This window comes from Dioscorea cayenensis, chromosome 19, assembly GCF_009730915.1.
Source record: "Dioscorea cayenensis subsp. rotundata cultivar TDr96_F1 chromosome 19, TDr96_F1_v2_PseudoChromosome.rev07_lg8_w22 25.fasta, whole genome shotgun sequence".
In the NCBI taxonomy this organism is placed as follows: Eukaryota; Viridiplantae; Streptophyta; class Magnoliopsida; order Dioscoreales; family Dioscoreaceae; genus Dioscorea; species Dioscorea cayenensis.
This window is the reverse complement of record NC_052489.1, coordinates 9375887-9381663: the sequence shown is the minus strand read 5'-3', so window position 1 is coordinate 9381663 and position 5777 is coordinate 9375887.

Here is a 5777-nt window from a genome sequence, read left to right as displayed (position 1 = left end):
ATAATTTCCGCATAATTAAGTATTCCCAAGAACCTTTGTAGACCCTTTAGATTTTCTAAATCTTTTATTGGGTATTCGATGAGGCTCTTTATAATATGCGGTTGGAGTTGAACTTGTCCTTCCCCAATTTCTAGTCCAAGAAATTCTATTCTTGAGACTCCTATCTTCATTTTTTGCTTTGAAAGGATTAGTCCTTCCGATTTGCATATGTCAAAGAATGTAAGCAAGTGTCAATATGCCGATTTATGTTGTCGGTTATCAAAATATCATCTATGTAAACACAGTATGAAATCTGAGTAATTTCTAAAGATATTATCCATTTTTTTCTTTGAATATTGAAGGTGCATTTTTAGTCCCAAGGGCATTACTAGCCATTCTGGTGTCCTTGTGATGTATAAAAGTCATCTCATTCTATGTCATGGTTCCATCATTATCTGATGAAATCCTGATTTTAAATCGAATTTGCTGTAGACTTTTTTGTCTTTTATTTTCATAAGCAAGTAGTCAATACCTGGAAGGGTATATTGATCTTTGTAGGTATTGTCATTAAGTCTTTTGTAGTTATAGACCATCCTACTTTTTCCTCTCATTTGTTCTGAATGCTTATTAACAATAAAAGCTGTAGATCTATGTCTACTATTAGACAATCTTATGACTCCTAAGGCCATTAACTCATCTATATGTTTTTATACTTTCCCGCCATCGCAGAGAAGGTATAATAGGTTTGTCTTGTATAGACATATCAGGGTTTATAATGTCTAGTTTACAAACTATTCTGTTATTTTTCCAATGTTGTAGAGGATTATTTGCAATAACTAAATTTTCCTCTAATCTTTTGAGAACAGGAATTATCTGTTGTTGAAAATCAGTAAAATTTCCAATGTTATAATATAAATAATCCTTTACCTCGACTTCTGTGATATAATTGATCATGACTTCTTCTTCCATTACCAAAGATTTATTAATAATTGGTGATGTCTGGAGAATGTCACTCTTTCTGTAGAAGGTTACTGCTCCTCCTTCAATTTTGACTCCTCCCTTAAAGGAATGTATGAAGTTCATTCCTACAACAAGCTGTAATTCTCCTGAAATTGTTGGAGTTACATATGTAAGTGGTAACGGGTATTTTTCCTTGTTAAGAATAATACTTCCCATTGTTACTCTTAACTTTGTTTCTTCTACCGTGTTAAGCCCATAAAGGCTTATTGGTTGTGGAAGTTGTTCATAGCAGTGTGTAGGTAAAGCTGAGTATTTAATACAGCAGCGGGATGCTCCTGTATCTAATATAGCTTTAAGTGGATAGGACTTATTCCTTACTTCCAGAATTGCTATGAAATTCAAAAGATTGTTCTGGACTGCTGCTAGTGCAGATATTTGGTCAATTTCCTCATTGACTGAGGCCATATGGATTGTTTCACTTGTTTCTCCAAGCTCAAGCTCTGCTAATTGTGTGGCTATTATTGTTGTTTCAATTTCTTGTTTTTCCTTCGAGAGGAGATCAATTTTTTGCTCTAATTCCACTATGTGTTGTGCTTGTTCTAAGATTAATTTTCTGTGATCTACCTTTGTTAAGGGTATCACCTCTGGTCCCAAAGGTATTTCTAAGTGCATTTTTAATTCTGCACAAAATAGGCATAATAGTATGTTGCAGTTTGGACATTTTGTCCTTGTCCTTTTTGGAGGCCTTATTCTGCAAAAATAACAGATATTGCTATTATAACTTATTTCTGGGTAGTGATCCCAATTGTGTATACACTGTTGTTGTATTTCTGTGAGCTTTTTGTTGGCTCTTTCTAGATTCCAGTCAATAAATTTTGTTTGGATCATTAGAATTGATTCTGTAAGGAGGGATAGTTTTTCTTGGTGATCTCCCTCATTATCAGAAAAGGAACAAATATCTCGAAATATTTGGATCTTCTCCGCTATTAAGATCGAGAACGTCCCCATTGTGGATCAAGATCTAATTCTTCTATATATCATCATTCTTTTGTCTATCCACTATTTTTACTTCGACACTCTTTTTGCATAGTGTCCTATTTCTCCACAAACATAACATCTCGGATTTGGTTGGCTTTTCCTGCTTTTCTTATCTGCTCGAACTTCCTCGACTTGGTTTGTCCTAGTATTTTGCCCTTTATATCCGGAGGATCTTTCTTAATATTTTCTTGGGTCGATATCCTCTAATATTGTCCCGACACCTATGTTTTTGCAAAAGGAAAAGTCTTTTGCCTGTCTATATAATTCATTATTTTTACATAGGTCATGTAGGATTTTATATGTAAAATCAATCCTTGGTGCTACTCCCACCGCCATAGTTGGGAAATTCTTGATCCCTATAGTTCTCTGTATCTTGTGTTGAAAGGAGGTGGTAGCTTTCTAAATACTTAGCACTTATTTCCCGCTTAAGAAAATCGAACATGTTTTGGATGCTAGTGCTAAAAAGTAGTGGAATATATTTCTATGTCTTCTATTACTCGATCCAGAATTGTTCTAAGTCTAGAAGGGCCTCGGTTTTGCATTTCAGTTTGTCCCCTATATTCATCATAACCTAAAATGATCTCATTGAACCGAGAAGTATATTAGAGGTGTCTTGGCTACTTCTATTAATGCTTGGAACTCATTAGGAAAATGTCTGCCTCAATTTTGGAAAATATAATTTTATCGCTTCTCCAAGTAGGTTTTCTAGTGTATAATACTTTATCAGATTATCAAGAAATTGTTTTGGTGGCTACATGAGTAATGGTATTACCTCCCACCTTCTAATTGTTTCTCCCCATTTTGCAATTTCGCAATACACAAAAGACATTGAACCAGAGTATGAATGTTTGCAGAGGGAAGGTCGATCAAATCACACCGAAGGTCTAGTTGCAGCCCTTGCATTATTTGTCTCCCATGGGTATTTGGGTGATTGGATCGGTCATCAAAACCGGCTGGGTCCAAAGGAGGGAGTCCCTGATACTCTTGTTGAGTGATGCCGTTGATGTTTGCCGATTTGAGGATTCCGACTTCCATCATTATATGGTCTTGTATTGATATTCGTGTCTTCTAGTTCAAGATCTGCTGAAACTCTGCAGATATTCTAGTAATCTTTTTCCTCGTGAAAAATTTCTTCTTCGATTAATGGCATTATTATACTGTCTATCAGCAAAGTTCGCTATTATGTCCTTTTTGTTGACATATACTCGTGACTTTGTAGTTCTTTTTCTTCCTTCGAGGAAAGAGACTTTCATCACTACTCGTAAAGTAGCTCCCTCTTTGTCAAATGAGTAGTCCGAAAATTGTTCCTGCGTATATCGTAGGGTCAGATCGCGTATCTTCCGAGACACTGGGCATGGTTTTTCGCTTCTAGTAAATCAATATATTATCCTCGTCTGGTAGACCATCATCATATTGATCGATATTGGTGGCGGACTGGCCGTACACTGGGTAGATTTATTCTGTGCTCGTCTGTTTAATGGTTCCCCAAGGCATAAAAACCAAATTTCTGTAATTCAAACATTTCTTCCTTAGTCCATTCCTCATAGTCTACTGCTAGGATTAGTGTTGATTCACCCACTTTTTCATGTTTATTCGTTATGACTAGTATTGTTTCATTGTCACTTAATTCTTCTATTACTCTTTTCGGCTTATAAGAAGAAAAATCAAAGTTGTCATGGTGATGGATCTCTAGATGTCAGCTGACATGATAGTCTATCCTAGTGGGTATATTTTGGTACCTGTCGAGAGAGATCCGCTCGCTCTTCATTATCATATCTCCTCGCTGAGGAATACTCCTTCTATCAGGCTTTTGATTCCTTTGCATGTTTCAAGATGATCCAGGACATTTTTCTATCTTTAGTTTATAGGGTCTGAGGAGTTGAACTCTAATCTTCCTACCGAAAGGCTTTCAGTTATCTGATAAATTGTTTCTCTCGGCTCATGATTCATATCATCTTTGTTTTGAATGACGAGGAAGTAAACATATGCTGTAAACTGTGAACCGCTATCGCCATATCCGGAGCTGAATAAATAGCACACACACACACACACACAATAACAACATCATCATGATCTCTCATGATTATCAGTCATATCGACTTCTATGGGAAACCAATGGTAGCGCTTTTGCTGTGGTATGTTGATCGCAAGAATCTATCAAAAGCAAGCTAGAACCTTGGGCCTTAATCCTACGAGTCCCATGTATCCACTATACGAGGGATATCGCGATATGTATTACTGGATATTTTTGTTTTAGTAACTCATGTTTTGGAGTTAAGTGCGAGAGAAAAACTTCAAATTTACTTGTTGCACATAATATCACGACAAGATATTATTTCTCTCGATCTGTAATGTTAGCGGTAAACTTTCGAGAAGTTTCCCGAAAACCACGCTTAGCATCCTGCTGTTTTCACGTGCTTGGGATCGGTCAGGCCTACTGCTTTGGCTCTACTCGTAGCTCGTATGCTTTGCTTCCTGGATTAATTAATGTTTCTGGTATTATTTTTCTTATCTTTTTGGGGTTTTTCCCCATTGTCTTTTATAAGACCTTATGATGATCACCTCTACTTAGAGTAGTGGTCCTATTTCTGCCTTCCAATGTTTTAGCCTATATCTTTTCTACTTGTTTCTTTGGATCTTCCCCGAACAAAGAGTTTTCTTAGAGTGCTTTTTCAATAGGATTTCTCTCCATGACTTGTTCCCAGCTTTAGGGTTTTGCACCTTGGTAGTAAGGTTTATAGGCGATGCTTCCAGCGGCCTCTGTTGTCTAACAGGTTTGTGATAATAGATCAATTTTCTTGTGTAAAGATAACAAGAGTTCTATTATACGTATTACTGCTGGATCCGACAATTGAGAAGAACTTGTAGAAAATCCAAGAAAAGGTCCAAAAGATGATTGTTCAATAACTTGTTGAGCTTTTATCAATTCTAAGTCATCTTTGCTCATTAAATTAGTTTGTTGACTAACTCTAATAAACTGTCAACTTTGTTTTCTACTCTTCTGAGAGCATCTGAAAAATATCTTTTATCTGTTACTAATGGCTGTTATCTCTAGCCTCTGTTGTCCTTACCAATGAGACCCCTTGTTGCTTGAGATATTCAAGCTTTTCTTGATTTCGCTTTTTAAATTTTATTATTTGTTTCTATTAAAAGTTCACTTTGGTTTGATGAGAATAATTTCTGACAGACATCAAAGTTATACAAGATATTTAAAGAGCACATGCGAGCAAATTTAATTGATGATCTCGTGAGTGGAACCCGTGTTTACGATTATTTCCTGCAAAGCAATAATACTTAAAGTTATCAAGAGAAACTTTACCTTGGATATGCTTTAAATCTAAGTCTAAATAATCGAGCTCCTTAGACATTTGTAATTTTAAAAGTTCTTGATAGATTAAGAACACTATAGTCGGATGCTTCATGACTATCTGACTTACGCCCTTACTAGCCTATTATTTTCCTCCTATTTTCACGCCTCCGTACTTAGAGGGGTGATTATAAGGATGCTATCAGTCTCCACCTTCCAATCTTAGTGTCTTAATTTATAAATCTTCGAAAACTTGGGAAAGATTCATCGCTTATCGTGCGGGCCTCTAATTACAAGAGTTTATAAGGTGTGCTTTTTGCGTCAGAGCGAAGCCGCGTCATCCCGATCAGCTCGACTAAAACTCGTGAAAACTTAGAGAAGATTTAAAATATATGCAAGAATGAAATTTCTAAAGATAACTAAATATTTAAAGCTTGCGGTGATCACGCTCAGTGTCTTCCTCTGAAGATCAAAGATTGATTTAGAACATAAC